This window comes from Notolepis coatsorum (assembly GCF_963971535.1).
Source record: "Notolepis coatsorum genome assembly, chromosome: 2".
NCBI lineage: Eukaryota > Metazoa > Chordata > Actinopteri > Aulopiformes > Paralepididae > Notolepis > Notolepis coatsorum.
The window spans coordinates 150,591,047-150,610,470 of record NC_140166.1 but is presented as its reverse complement, the minus strand read 5'-3'; the positions used below and the strand labels follow the sequence as shown (position 1 = coordinate 150,610,470).

General features: G+C 43.3%; 1 protein-coding gene across 1 annotated transcript in view; it reads right to left on the bottom strand.

Moving 5' to 3' along the window:
- LOC311223569 (microtubule-associated serine/threonine-protein kinase 2-like) overlaps nucleotides 1-19,424 on the bottom strand; it is a 465,967-nt gene that overhangs the window by 172,033 nt on the left and 274,510 nt on the right. The window lies entirely within an intron of this gene.

The following is a 19,424-nucleotide window of genomic DNA, read 5'->3' as shown; positions in this document are numbered from 1 at the left end:
TCTACCCATATAACTCGGTATGATAGCATGTACAATAGTTAGCGCATATTCTACACTATATATATTAAAAAAAAATATATATATATATATATATATCAGTGGCGAATTCTCAGGGCCTTCAAGGTATTCAGAGAAGGCCCTGTGAGCCTCAGAAGAAAGAAAATATGAATTTTAAAAATTACTTTTTTTATTTTTATTTTTTTATTTTTTATTTTTTGTGTCGCTAATCTGTTAAAACCGCACTGTTTCACTCGCCATAGTTGTTTTCGACCCATTCACTGCGCATTAGAGCGTTTTTGTACAGGAGAAAATAACAGCCAATCGGAGATTTCTTTTCACAAGTCTCTGGGCAGACTTTCCTCCATCGGGTATTCTAGCTCGACCTGCCCAATAAACCTTAACAGGAGCCCAGGTGTGGAGTGACAGTTTGATCAGCCAATCACATTTGGAGCTGTAGTCAATGGGCGTAGTCTTTTAGATGCCAAAGTATTCTAGAGTCTGGCTGCGTCGGCCAATCAGAGCGCAAAACGGCAAACGCAAGTGAGTGAACTATCAAGCAAGACAACACGAGACAAACTGAAACATGGCAGCAGCAAATGATACCGTCGATGTTGTTGCGGATTTATTAACAGTTCCCTTTTCAAGAAGAACATTCAATGAAAAGATGGACATTGTCAAAAAAGGCCGCCCAACCCCAGAAGGACTGGAAATCAGCCAGGCATCAAAGGCCGGTTACGAGCGACATTTCCAGGCTAGCAATTGGGAACGGTACCCCTGGATGACTGGCTCGGTTTCACGGAAGAAGTGCTTGACCAGATGTGTCAAAGGCGACTGCCACGAGTTGCACCAACTAGGTGGAATTTCACATCAAGATTGGTTTGCACTGTATTTGAACAGAAAGATGCTCTTAAGGACGTGTTCCAGTACATAGTTGACCACCATGAGGAATTTGACGATACTGCTACAGGCGGTGCTGATGCTCATATATCATACTTGAGCACCTTTGAATTTAGCCTTTTAATTTCAACATTTTACGAAATGTTTTCCCATGCAGATGTTCTTTTTGACATTTTGCAGAGCAAGTCATTTGACATGCAGTTTTGTTTGGCTCGGGTGGACGAGTTTTGCATTCGCATTGAGGAGCAGAGGCCACGTTTTGAGCAACTCTATGACGAGACAGTGAACACCACCGGTGTGCCACCTGGGCGCAGAGCGTGCGGAGATCCATGTACATACTACAAGAAGGTGCATGATGGCATTATTGACAATATTCTAAATCAAATGACAACTCGTTTTAAAGATCACGAAAAGCTTTCATTCCTTTCCCTTCTGGATCCCACGCAGTTCACCATCTACAAGAAAACGTTCCCTGAAACTGCTTTCACAAGCCTGACTGACAGCTACGGGCCGCGTTTTGACTTGCCACGGCTGAAAACCGAACTCAGTGTCATGTATTCTATGGCAGATTTTCAGGGAAAGGACCCATCTGACCTTCTTCTATTTCTTCAACAAAAAAAACTCAGTGAAAGCATGGAGCAGCTATATAAACTGACGTGTTTAGTTGTAACTATCCCTGTCACCACCTGAACCGTGGAAAGGACATTTTCTGCCCTCAAGCGCATTAAAACATATGCGAGGAATACAACCGGACAAGCCCGACTCTCTGCATTATCCTCCATGTCAATTGAAAAAGAAATGCTCCTGGATCTGAAAAGGACTGATCAGCTGTATGACCGGGTCATTGAAAAGTTCACCCAAACGGACAGGAGGATGGATTTCGTCTTCAGGTGAACCACGTCAAAATGGTGAGTGAAACAAATTAATTTATATTGATTATATTGATCTGCCGCTGCGCATTTTATTTCCACACAAATATATGTCTGTCTTGAAATATTGGCTGGGCTGCTGTGCGTTTCATTTGGTAATTCTTGACTTGATCTTTCTTTGCATACCGTAACTTCCCTCTAAGCACAATTTGAATTGTATTAAAATAGTTACATTTGTTTCGTTGTTGAGTCACCATGCATGTCTAATAATGACAACTCGCTGGGAGGCGGAGATCGGCATTGGTTTCAGCGATCACGCAACGTTGAACCACTCTCTCGACTCTCTGCTTTCTCAATTCTTCGCTTGATATAATTAATACAAATGTCCAATATAACGGAATTCGTTAGCTCATACAAATGTGATTATAACAGACTGCTGTTTAGTGTCGGGCCGACTGCCCACAGAACGGTCTATTTTATTTCAAGTCAGCAGCAGCAGCACGGAGTATCGAGGGACTTATTTTATTTGGAATATAATATTAATAATATATAATATTATGAAGGCCCGGTTAACTCCGGTACGCTTCGCCACTGATATATATATATATATATCTGTCTGAATATACGTGTATATAATCCTTCTATATGCCTACTTATACACCTGCATATAACCCGTATAACTCGTATATAACCCGTATAACCCGTATGATAGAATGTACAATAGTGCTGTATATACATCAATAAAATCATTCTATATACCTACTGCATATAACCCATATAACTCTGTATGAAATAATGTACAATGATGCTGTATAGTATATATATATATATATATGTATACATATTTATTCTAACTGTGTGTAATTTATTCTCACTGTGTGTAATTTAGTCGTTGTGCCAATTCCCCCCCCCCCCCCCCTACCTGGTTGTTGTGCGCATGTTCTCCTACTGGTCGGTACAAGGGAACCCTGAAGTATCCGCACGCTTCCTCCGACACGTGCGGCGACAGCCAGTGGCTCTCTTCTCACCTGGCAGCGAGGGCTCTCATTGGTGAAGTGTAACGCGTGGGAGGTCACGCTGCCTTCCTCAAGTCCTGCCTCCGCTGAGCAAGCGCCCAGACCTGACCTGTAGGCGTCGCTGTCCACAACGCCAGTTTCCCACCCACGGCTTCCCTCCCCCTAATCCAGCCAAACGAGTTAGTATAGCGATCAGCCCAAGCCAAGGCAATGCTGACTCCGGGAGTCGCCATCCTCCTTTTTGATGGTAGGCGTAGCTTTAGCTCTGTTGGTATAGCCTTTAGCCATGCGGTGCTCCCGGTGCTAAACTAGCCTATACTTCAGCTAAACTTGCTACCCTTATTATTTCGCCCCTGCGTGATCTGGGCCCATAACCTGTTGACAGAACTGGCTATGGGATCTCCTCTCCGTGAGAGGTAGGTGGGAAGAGACAGAGTGGGAGTCGGCATCAGCTTATATACCCTCTACCTGGCGGTAACATTAACAGCTCCGCCTATAGCGCCCTCCAGTGGAAACAGTTATGCATAGTTAGACAGTTACTCAGTTACTAGCAATCATATATAACCTCTAACTTTAACAACCTTTTATTTTACAAAAATGCATGTTTGGTGAAAGTTAGATTTGCACTTTATTAATCCCAATAGGGAAATTCATTCTTGTTTGATGATCAAGAGGCACCTTTTATTTGTTTTAAGTGAAGTTTGGTGAAAAAGCAAGTTATTGCACTATTAATCCCAATAGGGACATTCATCTTTGTTTGATCAAGAGTAACCTTTTATATATATATATATATATATATATATATATTATTATTATTATATATTTTTTTAAGTGAAGATTGGTGAAAGTTAGGTTTGCACTTCAATCCCAATAGGGAAATTCATCTTGGTTTGATCATTTTTTTGTCAAATAAAAACAAAGCTTATTTGAATGATTTCCTTGGTGTTTCTAGTTTTTAAGAGAAAGAAATCGATTAAAATCGTAAATCGGATTTGGTGTGAAGAAATCGGAGATAAAATGTTTAGGCCATATCGCCCAGCCCTAGTTACAGGCAACCATGTTGGAGGAAAGGCAAGTACACAAACATAGGTTGAGAGGCCTCGACTGAGTCCAGACTGTATAGCAACCTGAGCATTCTGCCAGTCTGTCCTGAATTTGGTCTCATCTGTCACACAGAGCGCCCTCTCTCAGTGAGCCAACCAGTGGAACTGTAATCAGAGACAGTAGGACCAGAGGAGCGTCTTACTGCTGTACCGTCTACTTTACACAGGGTTCCCGCAGACATTGCAAAATGAAATGCAAGGACTTTCAAGGACTTTTCCAACCACTATTTTTCATTTTAAATGGGCATTTAAAAGGATCAAATTCACAAAAAATCTGATCCAATATTAATGGCTTATGCAAGGAGGACAGCTGCTGGAGAGGTTGAAAAAGAGAAAGATGGAGTTGTGCGGGCACGTGCTGAGAGGATCCAGCGGGGAGATGTTCAAGAAGGTGGTGATGGGGAAGGTGGATGGAAAGAGAGGAAGTGGAAGACCAAGAAGAGGCTGGGTAGACGACGTCTGTGATTGGAGCGGAGTGAGAGGCGGAGTCACGGAGTTGGAGAGAAGAAGTGGGGACAGAATGGGTTGGAGAGTGATAGGCAACCTTCGGAACGAAGAAGCCACCTGATGATGATGAAAACCAATTTCCAACAATTAGTTACACATTAGATTAAAAAAAAATTATTTCTTGATTCAGAAAAATGTTATCATGGATGAACAAAACTTTCAATGTGAATGGTTGATTTGCATTACAAGGACTTTTTAAGCACCTTGTATTTTTGTTTTTAAGGAATTCCAAGCACTTTAAGCACTTCAAGGACCTTGTGCCGTTAATAAACCAAAGTTGCTGAAATGAAACATTCAAACCAGAATAAGAAGACATCTGCGACCAGAAAGCAGGCGGACTATACAGTGAAATGAGGACATGTCAACATGTTCTGGGCGGGTGTTTGACAAAGGAGAGGTTCAGATGTCACGCCTAGGTAATGTATAGAATACGTCTGAATGAAAAAAATTACATTAGGCCTATATGATATGCCATCGCCCACTGGGCTTAATAATTAATCTCAGTCAACATCCGCTTCAGCCGCAGTGTTATTATGATCCTGGCATGGTGTTACATGCTGTGTTTACACCCAGGGAACCTTGAGACAGCACTCGAGACGTGTCCATTAATACAACCTGTCACGTCACTGGCCACATACCAGAGAGAGACACATAGTGAGGCTGGGTGTCTCAGCAAAGATCACATCAAAGAGAGAGAGAGAGAGAGAGAGAGAGAGAGAGAGAGAGAGAGAGAGAGAGAGAGAGAGAGAGAGAGAGAGAGAGAGAGAGAGAGAGAGAGAGAGAGAGAGAGAGAGAGAGAGAGAGAGAGAGAGAGAGAGAGAGAGAGAGAGAGAGCGAGAGAGAGAGAGCGAGAGAGAGAGAGAGAGAGAGAGAGAGAGAGAGAGAGAGAGAGAGAGAGAGAGACATACAGAGAGACATACAGAGAGACACATAGTAAGGCTGGGTGTCTCACCGAGGATCTAATATACACTAATAATTCACCCGTCCCCCTCCTCCCACACTGTGCAACATCCTACCTCTCAGGTGCAATATCCACAGTGCAACACTCACCCACTACCGTCTGACACTGTGATTGTCATTTGTGTATTGTTATTTTGTATATTGTACAGTATTGTAACATTGTCTTATTGTATAGTAGTATTTTATGTTTCTGTATAGTATTTTATGTTTCTTTTTTATTACTTGTGTTACTGCACCTTAAATTTGAGTCCCAAATCTCGTTGTATGCAAATATAATGACAATAAAGTACAATCTAATCTAATCTAATCTAATCTAATCAATCATTTCAAAGAGAGCGTGACATGAGAGAACGGAGCAGGAAGTAACGTCGAGCCGTCCTGCCTTTGAACTCTGCTATTCAACTCTCTACCGTGTCCCTCCAACACAGGTCGTCACAGGGGAAGCTTGGCAGGCTATACAACTTACTGACTGCAGTGGGTATGAAATATCACGCTGACCTGGCTTTGAACTCCCTGTCCGCTGACGACATCAACACTAATCCGTGTCCATTAATGAAAGCTGAGGCCGCAGGCAGCGGGCTAATAAAAAAACATACATCCAGCCAAGTGTCAGTGAGTGAGCGGTTCAAACGGTGACCCGAGTGTATAGGACAGTGAGAGAGACGGAGGCCAGTGGAAGAGACATCGTCCTGGCGTCCAACTCATTCTGTATATTATTATTAACTCTGATAACCCTTCTGTTAACCCTTTCAGGTATATTATACTGTAGGTTCTTACTTTGGAATGTAGTCTCAGAATTCTATGCTATTCTATAGCTTTCGATGGCCAGTAGTTATTTTGACATCATCATTACCATGTTCAGTTCTCACTCTTCTAAACCCACAGGTGAGACCAACCAAGGTACTGACATTACAACTGGAGTTGGTCTCTTGACCAAGGTACTGGCATTACAACTGGAGTTGGTCCCTTGACCAAGGTACTGGCATTACAACTGGAGTTGGTCCCTTGACCAAGGTACTGACATTACAACTGGAGTTGGTCTCTTGACCAAGGTACTAGCATTACAACTGGAGTAGGTCCCTTGACCAAGGTACTGGCATTACAACTGGAGTTGGTCGCTTGACCAAGGTACTGGCATTACAACTGGAGTTGGTCCCTTGACCAAGGTACTGACATTACAACTGGAGTTGGTCTCTTGACCAAGGTACTGGCATTACAACTGGAGTTGGTCGCTTGACCAAGGTACTGACATTACAACTGGAGTTGGTCTCTTGACCAAGGTACTGGCATTACACCTGGAGTTGGTCTCTTGACCAAGGTACTGGTATTACAACTGGCGTTGGTCCCTTGACCAAGGTACTGGCATTACAACTGGAGTTGGTCCCTTGACCAAGGTACTGGCATTACAACTGGAGTTGGTCTCTTGACCAAGGTACTGGTATTACAACTGGCGTTGGTCCCTTGACCAAGGTACTGGCATTACAACTGGAGTTGGTCTCTTGACCAAGGTACTGGCATTACAACTGGAGTTGGTCGCTTGACCAAGGTACTGACATTACAACTGGAGTTGGTCTCTTGACCAAGGTACTGGCATTACACCTGGAGTTGGTCGCTTGACCAAGGTACTGGCATTACAACTGGAGTTGGTCGCTTGACCAAGGTACTGACATTACAACTGGAGTTGGTCTCTTGACCAAGGTGCTGGCATTACAACTGGAGTTGGTCTCTTAACCAAGGTACTGGCATTACAACTGGAGTTGGTCCCTTGACCAAGGTATTGGTATTACAACTGGAGTTGGTCCCTTGACCAAGGTACTGGCATTACAACTGGAGTTGGTCCCTTGACCAAGGTACTGGCATTACAACTGGAGTTGGTCCCTTGACCAAGGTACTGGCATTACAACTGGAGTTGGTCCCTTGACCAAGGTACTGGCATTACACCTGGAGTTGGTCCCTTGACCAAGGTACTGGTATTACAACTGGAGTTGGTCCCTTGACCAAGGTACTGGCATTACACCTGGAGTTGGTCTCTTGACCAAGGTACTGGCATTACAACTGGAGTTGGTCTCTTGACCAAGGTACTGGCATTACAACTGGAGTTGGTCCCTTGACCAAGGTACTGGCATTACAACTGGAGTTGGTCCCTTGACCAAGGTACTGGCATTACAACTGGAGTTGGTCTCTTGACCAAGGTACTGGCACTGGCATTACAACTGGAGTTGGTCTCTTGACCAAGGTACTGGCATTACAACTGGAGTTGGTCCCTTGACCAAGGTACTGTCATTACAGCTGGAGTTTGTCTCTTGACCAAGGTACTGACATTACAACTGGAGTTGGTCCCTTGACCACAAGGTACTGACATCACAACTGGAGTTGGTCTCTTGACCAAGGTACTGGCATTACAACTGGAGTTGGTCCCTTGACCAAGGTACTGGCATTACAACTGGAGTTGGTCCCTTGACCAAGGTACTGGCATTACAACTGGAGTTGGTCTCTTGACCAAGGTACTGGCATTACAAGTGGAGTTGGTCCCTTGACCAAGGTACTGGCATTACAACTGGAGTTGGTCTCTTGACCAAGGTACTGGCATTACAACTGGAGTTGGTCTCTTGACCAAGGTACTGGCATTACAACTGGAGTTGGTCCCTTGACCAAGGTACTGGCATTACAACTGGAGTTGGTCTCTTGACCAAGGTACTGGCATTACAACTGGAGTTGGTCCCTTGACCAAGGTACTGGCATTACAACTGGAGTTGGTCTCTTGACCAAGGTACTGGCATTACAACTGGAGTTGGTCTCTTGACCAAGGTACTGGCATTACAACTGGAGTTGGTCTCTTGACCAAGGTACTGGCATTACAACTGGAGTTGGTCTCTTGACCAAGGTACTGGCATTACAACTGGAGTTGGTCTCTTGACCAAGGTACTGGCATTACAACTGGAGTTGGTCCCTTGACCAAGGTACTGGCATTACAACTGGAGTTGGTCTCTTGACCAAGGTACTGGCATTACAACTGGAGTTGGTCCCTTGACCAAGGTACTGGTATTACAACTGGAGTTGGTCCCTTGACCAAGGTACTGGTATTACAACTGGAGTTGGTCCCTTGACCAAGGTACTGGTATTACAACTGGAGTTGGTCCCTTGACCAAGGTACTGGTATTACAACTGGAGTTGGTTCACTGTGTGGCTGCCCACTGCTCCTAAATATAGTTAGGATGGGTCAAAATTCAGAGAATGAAACTCCCTAAGGGGATTCAATTTAACAGCCTACAGGTCATGTCCATTCTGCACAATAACTGTAACTGTGAGGACCTGTGAGTGTGTTGACACCGTTTAACATAGAGCCGTTTTCCAGTCAGTGAGCTTATAGTCAAGGCAGTTCCACACACACACACACACACAAACAATGGTATAAATAGGCTCAAATCCATCCGCTGTGGGATGCTCAGCTGTTCCCTGTGCACACACACACATATACTTGGATGGCCTTTCAACTTTGACCTTTCAACCCTTTACAGTAAGTTACCCTCTATACATAGAACAGTAGTATTGGAGCAGCTTGGGATTGAAAGCTATATGTAGTTTGGGGTCACGTTACGTATTCACTACTGTACTGATCAGTGGTGCTCGATTCTGTCTGTCTCAGGGACCCGCAAATCTATACACACAAGTCCCCGGTAGGGATGTGCATGACTGACCAAAATCATTTTAGAATAGTCTACTGTTCTTAACACATTCGGGGCCAACCACGGACATGTCCGTGTTTCGGATCCAACGGTTGAGGGCCAACCACGGATATGTCTGTGGCAAGGTTGTTTTGGCTTTTATTCCATTGTAATATCCCACTCAATGTCACCCTGTGGCACTGCAGATTTACCCTACTCTTGGAATTCGGAAAAGTGCATTGCCGGCCAGATCCTCATAGGGGCGCTGTCTCGATAATGCAGTGTTCCCTGTTACAGACCGGTGTTTTTTTTCTTCTTTTTTTTATGCATGGGTTTTTCTGTTAGCCTAAAGCTATGCGTGTAGCCGATGGCCTGGAATAGTCTTTGGGACGCTGAATTCAGTGTGCAGTAAAGGAATATAGCATCAGCCAATGGACATATGGATCTACCAGATGGCGATCGATAACTGGGAAATCATTTTGGGGATCCAACCGGCCACAGGTAAGAGCTTTTTCACGTAAATTACATGCTGAGCAGGCCTTGTTATCATACCCAGCCGATCAGCGAATAAGGCTACTGAGGCTAATGCCGTTATTGGTAATCAATAATCAGAAACGACGTCCCCCCCCCCCCCCCTTTCATGCATTCATGGTGGACCATGATACCGACAATATGCATTTTGAGTTTTAGCTCTAGCTGGATAGCCGAAACACCATTCGATTTAACGTTATTAGCTTAGCACCCTTTATCTCGCGTTCCAGGAAATATACCAGAACATTCCGGTATATAATTCATATTCACGACGCTATAAAATGGGAACGTATTGATGAAAAAAGTATTTGTATAAGGCATATTGAAGGGACGGTTTATAGTGTCAATTGACAATGAGAATGGACAGATAGCAATAATATAAAGTATAGATTTAGCTCTACAAACAGCCTCACGCACAATGAACGTTTATTATGAAATGCTGGCCGTATAGTGGGATTAGACGGATCCCAATGGCCCCGAATGTGCACCATGCACTTACCACTGGACTTGATAATCTCTGATTACCACCCATTATGCACTTTATTATTTAAAATATTCTGTTATGTACAGTGTTATATGTGTTATTTGTTCATGTATGTATATATGTACTACGGTCTGTGGGAGCTCCCCTGAAATTTCGTTGTATACTGTGCAATGACAATTAAAAGTCTATTCTATTCTAATGTCAGAAGGATTCGCCCCTTCCTGACAAAAGAAGCCACTCAACTCTGTGTCCAATCAACTGTCATGTCTCGCCTCGACTATGGCAAGGCACTGCTCTTCAACTCATCCAGAATGCAGCTGCCCATTTGATCTCCAACCTACCAAAATCAGCCCATGTTACCCCACTTCTCAGGGACCTGCACTGGCTCCCCATTGCCACACAAATCCGCTTCAAGGTCCTCGACCAGGCATATCGTGCGGCGCCGGTCAATGGTCTCTAACTACACGCCCTCAAGACCCCTGCACTCTGCATGTTCTGGTCGCCTCAGACCTACTCCTATCCGAGCTCCGGGGGGTCATCAAAGAGAAGCTGCCTATTCTCGGTCCTCGCTCCACAATGGTGGAACAAACTTCCCACCACAGTCAGGACAGTCGAATCCCGACCAATCTTTCGCTGTCGACTAAAAACACACTTCCTTAACCTGTTCCACCCGTGGAATATTTTCGCCTAAAATATATACCTACTGTAGGTAAATGGAATATTGCTCCACTTCTACAAGGTCCATTTGCATATTATTGGTATCTAGGGACATCTATGGACCTCAGGGAATGTATTCACAGTGTCAAACATATTGTATCTATTACTAGGCTTGCTTAAATTGTGATGAAACAAAGGAGAATATGAATTATGATTTTTCTTTGCATCTTTGACAGTGAATAACACCATGATAATAATGACCAAACTTAAAAAAATGCCACTGATCTAGTTCAGTACCCTCTTGAGATCATGTGTTTTTTCACCATAGTGCAACCATTTTGAAACTAATTTCAGATCTAATTGTTGCTACATGCTAACAATAGGGAGGAGAAACTAACTGTTTCAATATTTGTCAAAAACGTTACCTTTTGTGGCTTATTATCCCGAATAATAAGAGTTATTGATATAATTCATTCAGAACGCTGAACTTTGAACCCCCACAGAATCTGCCAGGAAGTGTAGTTCGCAAAAATCCACAGCTATGCATGCCCTCGACAAAATGGCCGCAAAAAAACTACAATTTCCATGGTTCAAATTTTCCAAAATGGTCGCCGTCTTGCAATAGACTTCAGCAAATCGAGAAGTTAAAACTATCTAATGGAACTTTTAACTAGGGATGTCCGATATTATCGGCCTACCGATATTATCGGCCGATATCGGCATTAAAATGTGATATCGGAAAATATCGGTATCGGTTTTCAATTTTTTTTTTACATTTCTATAACCTTTATTTACCCAGGCAAGCAAGTAAGAACAAATTCTGATTTTATTTATTGTCAAAAGTATGCATAATGTGTTAATTCCACAACAAGAGATATGTAATGTTAATTACCTGAAATTATTCAGTTTTTGGGGGGGGGGAAACCCTGCATATATCGGTATCGGTTGATATCGGTATCGGAAATTAAGAGTTGGACAATATCGGTATATCGGTATCGGTAAAAAAGCCAATATCGAGCATCCCTACTTTTAACCTATTGCTAAACTAACGTATTGATGATAATATACATTCTAGATGCTTTTGTGACATGTTAGTGATGTTAATACTTGAAAACATTTGATTTTAAAATCACAACTTTTTTTCATCACTCAATTAACTAAATCAACAATATTGATTTATGACCAGATGCCATTTTGGGACCGGATCCGGTCCCGTCGGGTGGAACAGGTTTTTTAATCAATATCTGAAATTAAATATATATATATTTTTTTTTAAACACTAACCTTATTACTCTCCTATACTACCATGCACTCCTCCTACTATACTAATATGTCTTATGTCTAAGCACTCACTACTGTAGCAGCCAAGTTTCAGCACTGCTTGATCATTGTTACTCGGCTGAAAGAGTTGTACCCTTCCTGATGACTTGTCGTACAGAACTTGTAAATCGCTTTGGATGAAAACGTTCAGCTAAATGACTAAATGTAAACGTCTACGAGTACATTATGCAATTTTTTTCAGCAGCACCTAAATTACATTTCAGACACTGAAATACATAATAATATAATATATATAATATAACGACTAAGCAAAAGCCCATTTTCCATAATATGTCCTCTTTAGAATACACTTTCAGGGTCTTGGCCAAGTCTGACCGAGCCAGAGCTGTCGACACGCAGGTTGGATGTCAAACTTCTTTTTGTTGTACTGTACTTGGGCTATAATGACAATACATTTTAATCGAATCTAATCTACTGCAGGACAGTGCTGGCTTTTAGTGTGGAGGAGGAACTAGGAGGCCACCATGTTCCCTGGTTTCAAATACCCACATTAATCCATTGTGTGTGTGTGTGTGTGTGTGTGTGTGTGTGTGTGTTTGTGTGTGTGTGTGTGTGTGTGTGTGTGTGTGTGTGTGTGTGTGTGTGTGTGTGTGTCTTTTGGACCAAGTGCTGGTGTCAGTCAAGTAAAGGATGAATAATTCCCTTGGCAGGACAATCCTGGATACAATGTGATGCACGCACTCACACTCACACGCACGCAAACACACTCACACACACAATACCAGCAGCACTACCTGAGTAGAACTGTTCCATCAGCCTCCATTAACCTTTATCTGCTCTCCCTCTTTTTTCCAGGGCATCCAAACTCACGTACATGCAGTACAACTGCTATATATATATATATACAACAGGTTCATATCTAGGGCTGGGGATCGTTTGAAAATGTTCGATCTGTGCCAATATCAACCTGGGATTCCTTACCGATACCAAAAACGATATTTTTTCCCAATACATTACTTTGCTGAGTTATGTGTGTCACATGTGCTGCTGTGTGAGCCAATCAGAGACCTTGTTTAATTTTGGATGCTTTTGGATTGTGGTTGAGCAGAAGACATGTTATACCTTGGAACAGACGTGCTTATTGGCTCACTGACACGGATGAGATTAACGACTTAGGTATCGGAATTTGGTGTTGAATGACAGTGTCACTAGATACCAACATTCAACACCACACGTGTTCAGATACTCTGTAGTATTGAAGCAAATTCAAAGAATTAAAATCATACGCAGGTCTTTGCACTGTGGTATAATATATTGTGAGGAGCCCCTAACTATCATGTAAAGACATCCCCCTCCCTTCTATTTTGTCCCCTCTCCTGGGCCCCCCCCCCTCCCTCCCCCTTCACACTATAAAGACCCCCTCCTCACAAGATTTACTCTTCTTCACCTGGGTCATTTCAGCTGATTACCTGGGCAGAAGCCTCAGCCATTTTCTCTAACTACCTTGTATATATTTGATCTATCTGGTTAATAAACCTTGTTATTAACCGGACCCACAGAGTGAGTAAGTCATTTGACTCATTTCCTACTATTGATATATCATACAGCACACACACACACACACACACACACACACACACACACACACACAGTGGGTATGTGCAACACACAAACGAGTGCACACAAACAAACGTGCGTGTGGTACTGGTATTATGTGTGTGTAGTACAAGTATTATCTCTGTTTCTGTGGTACTAGTATTCTCTCTGTGTCTGTGGTACTAGTATTCTATCTGTGTATGTGGTACTAGTATTCTATCTGTGTATGTGGTACTAGTATTCTATATCTGTGGTACTAGTATTCTCTCTGTGTCTGTGGTACTAGTATTCTATCTGTGTATGTGGTACTAGTATTCTATCTGTGTATGTGGTACTAGTATTCTATATCTGTGGTACTAGTATTATCTATGTGTATGTGGTACTAGTATTCTCTCTGTGTCTGTGGTACTAGTATTCTATATCTGTGGTACTAGTATTATCTATGTGTATGTGGTACTAGTATTCTCTCTGTGTCTGTGGTACTAGTATTCTCTCTGTGTCTGTGGTACTAGTATTATCTCTGTGTCTGTGGTACTAGTATTCTCTATGTGTCTGTGGTACTAGTATTCTATCTGTGGTACTAGTATTATTTCTGTGTATGTGGTACTAGTATTATATCTGTGGTACTAGTATTCTATCTGTGGTACTAGTATTATTTCTGTGTATGTGGTACTAGTATTATATCTGTGGTACTAGTATTCTATCTGTGGTACTAGTATTATTTCTGTGTATGTGGTACTAGTATTCTATCTGTGGTACTAGTATTATTTCTGTGTATGTGGTACTAGTATTCTATCTGTGGTACTAGTATTATTTCTGTGTATGTGGTACTAGTATTCTATCTGTGGTACTAGTATTATTTCTGTGTATGTGGTACTAGTATTATATCTGTGGTACTAGTATTATTTCTGTGTCTGTGGTACTAGTATTCTCTATGTGTGTCTGTGGTACTAGTATTCTCTCTCTGTGTCTGTGGTACTAGTATTCTCTCTGTGTCTGTGGTACTAGTATTCTCTATGTGTGTCTGTGGTACTAGTATTCTCTCTCTGTATCTGTGGTACTAGTATTATCTATCTGTATCTGTGGTACTAGTATTCTCTCTCTGTGTCTGTGGTACTAGTATTCTCTCTGTGGTACTAGTATTCTCTATGTGTGTATGTGGTACTAGTATTCTCTCTGTGTGTCTGTGGTACTAGTATTCTCTCTGTGTGTCTGTGGTACTAGTATTCTCTCTGTGTGTCTGTGGTACTAGTATTCTCTCTGTGTGTCTGTGGTACTAGTATTATCTCTGTGTGTCTGTGGTACTAGTATTCTCTCTGTGTGTCTGTGGTACTAGTATTCTCTCTGTGGTACTAGTATTCTCTCTGTGTGTATGTGGTACTAGTATTCTCTCTGTGTGTCTGTGGTACTAGTATTCTCTCTGTGTGTCTGTGGTACTAGTATTCTCTCTGTGGTACTAGTATTCTCTCTGTGTGTCTGTGGTACTAGTATTCTCTCTGTGTGTCTGTGGTACTAGTATTCTCTCTGTGGTACTAGTATTCTCTCTCTGTGTGTATGTGGTACTAGTATTCTCTCTGTGGTACTAGTATTCTCTCTGTGTGTCTGTGGTACTAGTATTCTCTCTGTGTGTCTGTGGTACTAGTATTCTCTCTGTGGTACTAGTATTCTCTCTGTGTGTCTGTGGTACTAGTATTCTCTCTGTGTGTCTGTGGTACTAGTATTCTCTCTGTGGTACTAGTATTCTCTCTCTGTGTCTGTGGTACTAGTATTCTCTCTGTGTGTCTGTGGTACTAGTATTCTCTCTGTGTGTATGTGGTACTAGTATTCTCTCTGTGGTACTAGTATTCTCTCTGTGTGTATGTGGTACTAGTATTCTCTCTGTGGTACTAGTATTCTCTCTGTGTGTATGTGGTACTAGTATTCTCTCTCTGTGTCTGTGGTACTAGTATTCTCTCTGTGTGTATGTGGTACTAGTATTCTCTCTGTGGTACTAGTATTCTCTCTGTGTGTATGTGGTACTAGTATTCTCTCTGTGGTACTAGTATTCTCTCTGTGTGTATGTGGTACTAGTATTCTCTCTCTGTGTCTGTGGTACTAGTATTCTCTCTGTGTGTATGTGGTACTAGTATTCTCTCTCTGTGTCTGTGGTACTAGTATTCTCTCTGTGTGTATGTGGTACTAGTATTCTCTCTCTGTGTCTGTGGTACTAGTATTATCAGAGAGCAACACGCCACTGAGTCACATCCACACGCCACGAGGAACGAGGACACTTTTATTAGCGTGTTAGCTCGCTGTGACACGTGCATGTTGTGTGAGAGAGAGGACTGGATTCCTTCACGTGCCTCCGGTCTGCAGCAGAGGACGCGTCCAGGGAGCCTTATGCAACAGTGTGTACTGTAACACGCTCAATCACATCCACATGTTTAGCAGGACTAAGCAGACTGACATCATGACCCTGCAGCACGCTGTAGCAGTTAGCGCTGCCGTGAGCACAGTGAGAAGGCATCGGGTTCAAACCAGACAGGGGGGCCTTTCTGCGTGGAGGCTGCATGTTCTGGGGTTCAAACCAGACAGGGGGGCCTTTCTGCGTGGAGGCTGCATGTTCTGGGGTTCAAACCAGACAGGGGGGCCTTTCTGCGTGGAGGCTGCATGTTCTGGGGTTCAAACCAGACAGGGGGGCCTTTCTGCGTGGAGGCTGCATGTTCTGGGGTTCAAACCAGACAGGGGGGCCTTTCTGCGTGGAGGCTGCATGTTCTGGGGTTCAAACCAGACAGGGGGGCCTTTCTGCGTGGAGGCTGCATGTTCTGGGGTTCAAACCAGACAGGGGGGCCTTTCTGCGTGGAGGCTGCATGTTCTGGGGTTCAAACCAGACAGGGGGGCCTTTCTGCGTGGAGGCTGCATGTTCTGGGGTTCAAACCAGACAGGGGGGCCTTTCTGCGTGGAGGCTGCATGTTCTGGGGTTCAAACCAGACAGGGGGGCCTTTCTGCGTGGAGGCTGCATGTTCTGGGGTTCAAACCAGACAGGGGGGCCTTTCTGCGTGGAGGCTGCATGTTCTGGGGTTCAAACCAGACAGGGGGGCCTTTCTGCGTGGAGGCTGCATGTTCTGGGGTTCAAACCAGACAGGGGGGCCTTTCTGCGTGGAGGCTGCATGTTCTGGGGTTCAAACCAGACAGGGGGGCCTTTCTGTGTGGAGGCTGCATGTTCTCCCCGCTGCAAGTTTCCGTAAATGACATGCGCATGCTAGGTTCACACTCCTGTAGGGTTGGGCATCGTTTGGATTTGAACGATTCCGATTCCGATTCTCCATTTAGATTCTTTGAGGTGCAGGTCAAAACAGGTCACAGCTTATTTCGCAGGAGATTTTTTATTTTAATTTTTTTTTCATACTATTCACATTGTCAGTTGACTTGATACAGTTTAATTTGGTTGCTGTACTGTAACTAGGGTATTAATTAACAAAGTAAACAAAAAAGATTTTGAATTTTTTTAAGAATTGAAATTAAGAATCGAAATGCAAATATGTTACTTCCGGTTCCAGAACCGGAAGTTAGGAACCGGTTCCTATTAGAACCGGTTCTCGGTGCCCAACCCTACACTCCTGCCCACGTTGCCCTTGAGCAAGGCACTGGCATTAGAACTGGAGTTGGACCAAAGTGGTTCAAGTATGTGTAACCCACCCAACCCTCATCAGCTGGTGTTAATAACCCCATCCCGGTCAAAAGAAAACAACCTTATACTTTGTAAAATCCATCGTTCTTGTTAAATCGTTAAATGAGAAATTGCATCCTTCCCAGCGAGCATTGGGTTTAATTTAATTCAACTGGGAACAGATGGATGAAATCTACCCGGCGACTGCTGCTCTCAGGGAGCTCAGGTCCCGACAGTGAGCTGCTTTAAACTCCAGCTCTGAGTGAGTCAGCAGCAAACACACAACCTCTCGGATCAGTCAGACACAGGTGGCCAATGTGACGTATATGCAGCGCAATTGCTCTTGTGATGCATATTTATGATATACATTATAATAAAATAATATATATAATTTATAATATTTAATGAAAATATTAATCAAATGTAAAAGGGGCACGCCAACATTATTGGAAATGTGCTTACCATCTTCTCTAGAGTCAGTGCAAATGAATGGAAGTGGGTAGGGACCACTAGCTTAAAACTCCAGGAGAGATGTTTTTTGCTCAACAGCTAGGCTAGTGGTCCATATCCGCTTCCACTGATTTGTGCTAAGCTAGGCTATACAGTACCTTGCAGCCGGATAGCTTTCTACTGAACACACAGAGAGGAAATGTATATCTATCTTCTTGTCTGACTCTGGAAAAAGACAGTAAGTGCATGTCCCATAATGTTGGTGTTTTCATTTAACCATTTCACTACCACACTGCAGACGGTTCCGTCAGTAGTGTGGTAGTGAAAGGGTTAACCTTATTGCCGCGTGGCAGTGCAATGGTTAACCGTATGTACCGTCACAGTGAAAGGGTTAACCATTTGGTAGTGTGGTAGTGAAAGGGTTAACAGTTAACACCATTGGGCGGGCGACACTGGCTCGGGAGGTAGAGCAGTCGTCTGGTAATCTGGAGGTACCCGGTTCGATTCCCGCTCCTCCCGCCGGGCAGCGTGTCGAAGTGTCCTTGAGCAAGACACTTAACCCCTAATTGCTCCCGATGAATACACACCACTACACACAGACATACGGTACACACCACACAAACATATGGTACACACACCACACACAAACATAATGGTACACACACCACAGACATAATGGTACACACCACACACAAACATAATGGTACACACCACACACAGACATAATGGTACACACCACACACAGACATAATGGTACACACACCACAGACATAATGGTACACACCACACACAAACATAATGGTACACACCACACACAGACATAATGGTACACACACCACACACAAACATAATGGTACACACACCACAGACATAATGGTACACACCACACACAAACATAATGGTACACACCACACACAGACATAATGGTACACACCACACACAGACATAATGGTACACACCACACACAAACATAATGGTACACACCACACACAAACATATGGAACACACCACACACACACATACAGTATGGTACACACCACACACAAACATATGGTACACACACAGTGTGTTAAAATAGACATACAAAAGTGAAGGATTGGACTTTGCGAGCTAACTTGCTTACGGGCAAAAGATTCTGTGAACATTTTTGGGTGCACCTAAATTATGTGCTGCTGCACCTAAATGAAAAAGTTAGTCTGGAGCCCTGCACACCACACACAAGTGCAACCAGACAAACAAACACACAATCCCACTCTCTCGTAGAGCCATATGAAATCCGCGTTCACGGAATCGCGGACGGAATCGCGGAATTGACCAATAAAAATGGAATCAACTGCAAAACGTGGAATATTGCAGAATTTGGCCTAATCTGGACTGAAATTCCGTTTTTGGGTGGAACGCTTGGTGCACACGCGACCGGGGAGGCGGACGCTAGAGCGGGTTACACACAACACAGGCAGTCTCCCAAGCGTCTCGCTGCTTCGGTGTTTACATCGTCAAGAAGCTAATAAATTCCCCAATAAGCCCTCAATTCAGAGCAGAGCAGTATCCTAATGACTTTTATGCCTCCGGCGATAAGGTGTTTTGCTAATTCTGTCAACGTTCCGTGGACTGGACCCGCAAAAACATGTGCGACACTATTGTGATTAAATAGATAACGTTAGGACATGATCGCTTCTTGCTAAATCTAGTGCACCCATCCATTTGTTTAATGCAAACGAGTCATTATACACTGCCCTTTATAATCGAAATAAACTTA